The sequence below is a fragment of the Oreochromis niloticus genome, linkage group LG10, assembly GCF_001858045.2.
Source record: "Oreochromis niloticus isolate F11D_XX linkage group LG10, O_niloticus_UMD_NMBU, whole genome shotgun sequence".
Taxonomy (NCBI): domain Eukaryota; kingdom Metazoa; phylum Chordata; class Actinopteri; order Cichliformes; family Cichlidae; genus Oreochromis; species Oreochromis niloticus.
In genome coordinates, this window is record NC_031975.2 from 12620114 (window position 1) to 12629770 (window position 9657).

Genomic DNA, 9657 nt, shown 5'->3' on the forward strand with positions numbered 1-9657 from the left:
TGACTGACAGAGGTGATTACAGGGTTTGGGGGTGTCTACATACAAAATGAAGCTGCTGTGACATGAACAAGCTACAGTGAAATGATTTTTAGGCAGCAATGGAAACTTTAATTACAAAAAAGTGCAGCACAAGGGCTCTGGGCCTTTGTTGTTTATGTCCAAACTCAGCCAAGTGTCCCCAAAGTTAAGTTATACTTTATTAATCCCCCTGAGGTAAAAATATCTTCTACGTTTTGTTATTTATGACCAGTGGGAGCTCTCAAGTTCTGAGTGGTTTCTCACATTTTAACCCATTTACTAGAAACCATCACGGGTAAACATTTCATACACAGCGTTGCTGTTGTTATTTTTACAGCCTCGGGCATTATTGTAGGAAGTGGCTGTGAGACAGCTGCAGCCAAGAGTGCAGCATAGTGCAAATACAATTAGGTTTCTTTTTTTATTTTATGCATTTATTTTAGGCCATCTATGATTTGAAAAAAAAAGACAAAAGAAAAACGAATCTGAGAAAAGCAGCTGAGTGTCCTCGCTTATAATATTTATCCTGCTATTGTATTTTTTTTTCTTTAAAGCTGTACTACTCTACCCTTGGGAATAGTTTATCAATAAATCAATATCCTTTAGTATGCATGCATACGTCAAACACAGCAGTCTAGAAGACCAGATACATGTTCTGTTGTCTAGTTTTAAATTTTTTTTTTTGGAACACTGCTGTCTGCAGAAGAAAAGCCACAGAGAGTTTAAAACTCACTGCTGAAATAAATAAATCTTTTATAATATAATAACAAATATTACATTGAGGTTTTCAAGGACTGTCAACATTACGGTTCTAAACCACACCACTTCTTACCTTTTACAGCTACCGGTCATGCAAAAGATTATTTGGTCAAATTTTCATTCCAGTACCACAATGCTGAAGTAGCCAAAGGGAATTCAGCCGTTTAAACATTATTTATGACTGAGCGTTTGCTACTGTGCTTCATGGAATGAGCCTGTTAATGGCCTGTTAATGTCTGCCCTCGTGTTCACTATAGATTACAGACTTCAATCATTTGATTATTAGTTATGCCACCAGTGTGACGCTAGCGTGGTTGTTTCCGACTTTTTCCCAACTATCGCAGCCCTTAACTGAAAGTGTGAAGCTAACAACGTTTTGCTAAAGCTTGTCTAGTAAATCCTGCCTCCATACAGTCTGTTAAAAATGGAAAATGGAAGCCAGTGGCTACAAGGAAAACAAAAGTATATCATGATATGGAGAAAACATATGTTTTCAGACTGTCTGCGAAAAACATGAGGCATTTAAGGGTAGAAAGAGCAGCAATCTGTGAGGAAAGAGCAGGAACGATGGGAATTTAACGCCGCATGCAGTGCAGCTCCATTTGGATTCAAACTCAGGACCCTCTCACTGTGTGGTGACAGTAATCACAGCTGAGCCACTGTTCTGCCCCGGGAGGCTGTCGAACTGCTTAATATCCCAGCGCTGCGCTTATAATATATAAAAGATAAGCAGTTATGTTAATGTGGTTATTAATTAGGTAAATCAGTGCATGCATTTGCAGGTAATCCGATGCCCACATACAACACTTATCTTCCTATATTAAGTAACATGTATTAATGATAATCTATAACTCAGGCATGAACCCCAAATCTTACAGCACTAAGCAAAATTGGCCTTTCTTATTAATATGATAATTTGTGCAGCAAAAAAATATAAAAAGTCTACTGAGATTATCCCATTAGCGTCTCTCTCATATCCACTATTGTGTGCTGTTGTTGCATTTTTTTTTTCCTAGACTCATTCTGCACACAAACACACAGTCAGATACCTGTCAGCACTGTAAACAAGAATTACCTGAAAAGCTGGCAGATCAAAGGTGCGCAAAGGTGACACGCTGCCTGTGATTCCACCACCCCACTGATGCAGCCTGCAAGTTCACTACTGTACATCACCCTGTGAACAGTAACGAAGACAGAAAAAATCGTTAGATTCTTTACTTTAAGGCCTGCAGTCAGAAATGTGGTTTGATTAATGTTGTTCCTCTCGAATGTTTCAGCTTCACTGCACAGAATTATTCATGTGTAGAGTTTGACATTAGAAGACTGATTTTGAATTCTTCCACTGAAATGGAAAGTTCCCCTGAGTCCTTAATTCTGAGTGTAAGGCATATGACAAATGCAAAAAAGTGCAGTGTGGAAGGTTGCATTGGACACACATTGTAAGTGATTTTTCACTGATGTGAGATCTTTAACCCAATTAACCCTTTGAAATGAAATATATTTTTGCATAGTTACAGATACAGGATATTCAATAACTTTAAGAGAACTTTAGAAAAACATATCAGACACAGATTGTGATTCAAAACAGAGCGTTTTATATGTCGTCTGAAATCAAACAGAAAAGCATCAATACCAGAAAGTAACAAAAACAACCTGCAAGGGACACTCAGATTTACGCAAAATGTTCTAAACTATCTGATTATCCAGTGAATTACTAAATGTAACATTATTAGATTATTTGATTATTGCACTGATGCTCTGATACGTCACTGTTTCTCAAGTTTTGGCTGCCAAGACAAAAAAAGTTCACACTCCAAGCATGTGCGAATAGATCCAAGTTGAATTAAAGTCAGTGCAATAGCATCACCAAAGTCCTGTTTATTTTCCCTTAAAAATGATCACTACTACCCCTTGTAGGCTACGTCCACACTAATGCGTTTTGACCTCCTGTCCACACTGAGACGGCGTTTTCGCGTCGCAGTGTGGACAGCGAAAACGGAGACTTTCTAAAACGATGACGCATGTTATTCATATGATGCAGTCATGTGACCAATTAAACAAAGATAGCGGAGGGCATTATACAGCAGTTGTTTTGTTTGCTCTCAATTTTGACAGCCCTAAAAAACATTAATATCAGTCTGTACATGCTCCAGATAGCTTTTCTTCAAATTATTTAATTCTCACTCGCTTTTGCAACTTTGTACTTTTGTGTTACTCGCAGCAACAACTCCACCTCACTGTTAGTCCATTTAAAAAACTCGGTGCTTTTCCTCAACATTTTCCCGGGACGTTTCAAAGAGCCGGAAAGTAAATAAGCGGCAGACAGAACTGAGGCAGGTCGAATCTTCTTGCGTTTCACGCATGCGCAGTACTGGAACGTAAGCGTTTTCGGCCGTTTCAATGTGGACGCTCAACTCTGTGAAAACAACTGAAAACGCTAGTGTGGACGCAGAGAGTTTTCAGACGAAAACGCCGTTTTCAAATCTATCCGGGCTAGTGTAGCCGTAGTGTCTCCCTGTCACACTTTGAGAACCACCAGCTTCATGTTACTGCATTTTGCTGTTTAGCTACTCCACATGTGTTTAGTCCTAACAACACATATTTAGTTTTCTGCAGTAGCTACCACACTACTATGGACGGCCACCATGCAAAATATAAATGAAAGAGATTTTTTAATGGTGAATAACAAGCAAAGCTTTTAAAAATATTAGACTTACGTCTAGTCTTTTCTTTTGGGTAAAAGCTAAAAAAAATAAATTAAGCTACATGTTTTCAGGGGAAATCTCTCAAGTGGAACTAAATATTTTATTCAAAGACTGGGTCTTGCTGCTTTAATTTTTTAAAATTATGTTTTTATTGCTTTTCTCAATTATTACTTGAATGTAAAACCTTACTCTGAAGAGCAAGTCTTCACACTTATTTGATACCCCAAACTGTAGTTAAATACCATGCTTGAGCAGATCTAATTGGTTATTTTTTATCAGTGCCTGTGTGGAAGAAACATTATGCATAGTTATCATATGGGCACTATAGAGATTTGGTGCAAAAACTTATTTTGACCTTGTAGATCTTTGCCTACAGGGTAAAATACTACAAGGTAAAATTGTAACTTCCCAGACGGGAACTGTGCGAAGCTGATATGATTCATCATATCAGCGCTCACTTCCTTTGGGCATGTTAGGATTTTAATACAATTAAGATTTCATACTCTTCTAACTTCCCTTTTACTTCAAATATTAACCATGAAACAGTGCTGTGAACAAACACTGAAAGGGCAGCTCTTTATTGTAGAAATGCTAAGGTGGTGCATTTTCTCATGAGTCTGTTTTCTTTCACTTGATGGGACGTTACTGAATGAAAACAGATGGAAATTTTGAAAGTAGCAACTTGTGTATAGTAGATGGTGTTCTGCTCACATCATGGACACTGCAGATGTCACTGAGGCACTGGAAGTCTGCTTACAACAGGGGCATTGTTTATAAAGTACACCAAGATTTTACATAATAAAAAATCAGTCTTAAAATCAGGTGAGTACAACGTAAGATGAACAGCATGACACGCTACACCGTGTCATTATTTACAAGAAGTAAGGCAAAACGCAGAAACAGTATGTGAAAAACTAAGTATACCTTTACTGCTGCCATAGGAATTAAGAGGTTAAATAGCAGCCAGGTGCTAATCAAATGCACTTAATTATATACATCATCAGCAAGTGCGAGCACCTCTATAACAGCAGACATTTTGGCGTTTTGTTGGTCCGGAGCATTCGGCTAAGTGTTAACGCAATGCCAAGGAGGGAAGGTATCAGCAGCAGCAGCATCATCATCTTAGAGAAGCAATTGCTGCTGCCCATCAATCTGGGAAGGGTTACAAGGCCATTTCCAAACAATTTGAACTCCATCATTCTACAGTGAGCAAGATTATTCGGGAGCGGAAAACATTCAAGACACTCCCCAGGAGCAGCTGTCCCAGCAAATTCACCCCAAGGTCAGAGCATGAAACTGCAAAAAACCCAAGAGCTACATCTCAGACTCTACATGCCTCAGTTAGTTAGCTAAATGTTAAAGTGCATGACAGTGCAATTAGAAAAAGACTGAACAAGTGTGTCTTTTTCAGAAGGGTTGCCAGCAGAAAGGCTATTCTCTCTAAAAGAGCGTGGCAGTTTGCAATATTACATCTGAAAAAGCCCCGTAAGAACAGACTAAAGTGGAGGTGTTTGTGCTGATACCTCCTTTTCTTCCTTTGTCTTAAATCAACAGCAGCACAGTTTTAACTTCACCAATCTGGTACATAATCTCATTCTTAATGATCTCCATGTTTGATTTGGTAAAGATTTTACACAGGATGCCCTTCCCATTTTCCAGGCTTGGGGTTGGTCCTACAAATACATTTGGTTGTGGGTTAGATGATTTTATTGTTACGTCCCGATACATAAAAACTTAGACTCAGAAGAGCCTGTGCCTTCTTCTGCACATTTTAAATAAAAAATAACTAATGTTTTTATTATTTATGGTGCTATTTTCTCTTTGTTATGTATGAAGTCTCCTGATTTCATCTGTTTTGTCAGTTTACAGGTGCCACAGTCCAGTTGCCATGTTCTATTATCTTTGGAGAAGATAAAATAAAATCACAGGTGTTAAAACAAACTCAGCAATAACCCGATTCCATTTTAGCTGCTGCAGCTTGGCATCCTGTTGTTCAGGATGGCTCAGCGCCGTGGCTTTATCAGACACTTGAACATAAGAGCACGGCGGTTTAAGTTATTACTGTGTTATTCTACGGTTGAGAAGTCAAAGTGAAGACTAATCTGTCAGACTTGTTGCTTTGGGGCCTCCAGATGTAGCCATCTGTCTGTCTTTGTTTACAAATGCAGATAAAGACAATAAAAAAGTTAAGTCATTTCAGAGCTATGATGTGGTTTTGAGATTTCATTTCCTCACATGCAGTCACTGTTTTGCTCTCCACAATTACTCTTTGTTCACAAGCAGAAAATGCCTGCTCAAATGTGATTGGTCATTGGCTTCCAGTACCAAAAATCTGTTCTTTTCCTACTGACTTGATGTATTTTTGTGCATAAAGTCCTTTGCTTCCAGCATCTGGATATAAATGCTATTTTATCCAAAACATGTCGTACGTGTTCATGAGGTGGAGTTCTGAAGAAAAATGATTCCAAATGCTGATGCGGTTCATTATCACTGGCCTGTTAAAGCAATGATCAGAAAGAGCCTCTCATTTTTCACTGATGTAAAGGACAGAAAGCCCATTTTAAAAATACACATTATTAAACAGTTTTTTAACCTAAAGCTTGTGTAACCTAATAGAATGTTACATTTTGAAGATGGTCATTAAAGAAAAGCTATTGATGCATTACACAGTTAAGCAGCCATTTCCAGAAGGATCACATATCTGCAACCTTTAATCACCATAAAACAAAACTTTACTGATGAGTACACGTCTGATAAGGAAAAGGTAAAACAAACAAAAACAACCCCCATAATTTCAGCTCTGTTTTTTCTGCAGCCATGCTCACATTTTGGATTTTTGTTTTTAGCCACGGTTGAACTGTGCTTTAAAAATTGTGGTTCTCCTTTGGTGTAGGAGATGGACATTTTTTCTTGTGATGTGGTGCAAATGGCCTAAGAAACAAGGAGTTTCTGGAGTGATGTTTGCTAAAGGGATACTGCATTGCTTTTACACTGGGGTGCATATAATGATAGTGCTCTTAGGGCAGCAGCTGAATGTCATTTTGTTTTTAGTTTCTTTTTCTCTCTTGCCACTTTAGGTTAAAGGAATAGCTTCACAGTTCGTGAAATACTTGCTTTCAGAAGAAAAACGTGCCATCAGTACATCTGTGTGCTAAATATGGAGCTATCACCAAAGAGACTGCAGGTGACTGGAGTCTGCTGGTTTACCACAAGATTTCTTATTCCTAAATTCCTTTCTCTTCACTTAGCTTAAACTTCACTGATTGGGAAGGTTTTTGCTTCGCTGAATTTGAACGGTTTACAGGGGAGTAAACAATAAGCCTTCCCTGCATGTTTTTGTGCTGTTGCTCATCATGATTTTCCCTTCAAAACAGGTTCAGAGTTGTTATTATGGTAATTTTCCAAACCAGAGCAACTCACCTGACATTCTGCCTCCTACCAGTTTACAGAGCTGGTTCACCTGCTGACTCCAGAGTGCCGCACGCAGAGAGCAACACAGATGCTGATACTCGTGCAGAGCTCTTCACGCAGTCGCGCTCTTTTTTGGTGCAAATTAGGAAAAAAAGTAATGTGAGGAAATCACAGCGTTCTTTTTTCTTGCCAAAGACTAGATGATGTACAGTCTGACTGATGTTGTTTTTGGGGGGTTTTTTTTTTGTTTGTTTTTTTCAAATGCCCTGTGATGTTGGATATTACCGATAATTAGATGGGGGGGGAAAACTACACTCGCCTTCGGTGGCCTTATTACTTTATGCAAAAACAACAACAGTCACCACACTTGAACAAATAGTACCACTGGAGCAGCTTTCTTTCATGCAAATATTGAATGATAATAGGCAATAATTTTCTTCCATGTGATGAAGACCTGATTGTAATGTGCTTTGGCATTTTGCAAAGAAAATAGGCCTACTCAAAGTTTATGGTGATTGAATGTGATAAAGACGGAAGGTCTCCCTTATTTGTGAGATGATTACTCATCACCTACTGACAAACACTTGAGATTCAGTCAACTGTTTCCCATTGCGAGCAATTTGTGTGCCCTCCAGCCACAAACTAGCAACATTACGTTAATAGTAAATCAACATATGGTCAAGGCGAGCTGATGAAGTTCAAACCAAGCATCAGAATGCAGACGAAAAGAAAGGAAATTTAGGTGACTTTCAATGCGGGTAGATAGACTGGGATTTTCCCACAAAACCATCCCTGGAGAATGGTGTGAAAAGGTGAAAATATCGAGTGAGCAGCTGTTCTCAGGATGAGAATGCCTTGTCAGAGGCGAATAACAAGCAGAGTAACTCTACCAACCACTTGTCACAAGCAAAGTATGTAGAAGAGCATCTCTGAATGGACAACAAGTTGAACTTTGAAGCAGATGGGCTGCAACAGCAGAAGACCACGAAAAGTGCCACTCCTGTCAGCTAAGTACAGGAAACTGAGGAGACAATTCACACAAGACAGTGGAAGACTGGAAAAATGTGTACCAGTCGGATGAGTCTTTTTTTCCTGCTTTAATATTAAGATGGTAGGGTCCGAATTTGATGTAAACAACATGAAGGCATGCCGCCACCCCCATTGAATACAGTACAACAGCCTTGTGGTGCTCAAGCCACAAATAAAATATAATAACAATTAAAAGAAGAAGAAATAAGAGTGAAAAACTGGATAGATTTTCCAAAAAATGTGATGAATCTGTCAAAAGAAAATGCCATCTAAATTGACCATCCAAAAAAATCTAGCATTTAGCTAAAATGACAAGTGGGCCCTATTATGAAGCAACGTGAATCTCCTCAGGATATCTTTATAGTGTCTGGTTTCATTTACCTTAACACAGGCAGTCAGGATAAACGATCACATGAAAGTGATTATCAACTCCATAAATTAAACCAGGGTTTATCAATCTAGCTACAAGTGTGTTCACATGAAAAGTGGTCATTAGCAGCATATAACCAATCTTTAACATGCATAAATCAACTGGCAGCAGTGCATTGATTCTGCAATAGAAGCTTAAAGTATACTATTAGAAAAACACGCAGCCGTTACACACATAATACATGGTGAAACCAATACAGCCCCTGCAGACAAATCAGCATTATGAGTGACAGCAAAAGCACTGTACAGTTGTATAATATTAAAAGCGGTTTATCATTGTGTGTACTTCTGTCGGTTAGGCTTGAAAAGACCTGCTACATTAATAAAGTTTAGCATTAATGCTCTGTCATTAAGATATTAGAGAATCAGGTGGATGGAGAATCAAACTGACATAAATGTACTGAAGCAAGCAAAAGTAGCAATTGAAGACAATAATTTGAGTTTCCAGTCAATAGCAGGGAAATATAGAGAGTGAATAAATGACACGTTCAGAGTAATTTCATGTATTTATTGTAAATCAAAGCAGTTTCAATTGATCTGCAAGTCAACAATAAGTGCTCTTGACCTTTACTATCTGCAGTAAAATCTATATAAGAAAAAAAGGAAGAAAGAATAGACCGATTCCAACCCTCTGTAGCATATTCTCCCCATTTTCTTTTGGCAATGGCAGTTTTATTTATATAGCACATTTCATGACACATAAACTCATTGTGCTTAACATAAAAGATAAAAACATAAACCTAAGTAGGTACACCTTAAGGCAATAAACACAACAAAACAAACTTTACAAAGAAATAAAATACAAGTTAACACACACACACACACACACACACACACACACACACACACTGTTATTAACTGTAAGCCTGTGAGAATAAAAAGGTTTGGAGTTTGTTTTTGAATCTAGACACAGTTATAATTGACTTCAGGCGAGCAGGCAGCTTCTTCCAAAGAACAGGACCACAATAGCTGAAAGCACCTTCAGCACACTTAGATCTAATTGTGGGAACAATTAAAAGATCACCACCTGATGACCTGAGAGGTCTAATTGAGTTATAGACATGTCACACATATACTGAGAACTTTATAAACTAATAGAACCACTTTAAAGCTAATTCTCTATTGAATCGGGAGCAAGTGAAGTGAAATGCTCAGGAAATATGATCAAATTTCCTTCTACATGTAAGGCTCTTGTATTCTGAAATAACTGAAGTCATCCTGCTGATGACTACTGACAAATACAGCCTTAAAATAGTCTAACCTGTGTGTAATGGACCAATTTCTCAGAGTCAACTTGAGATTAAGA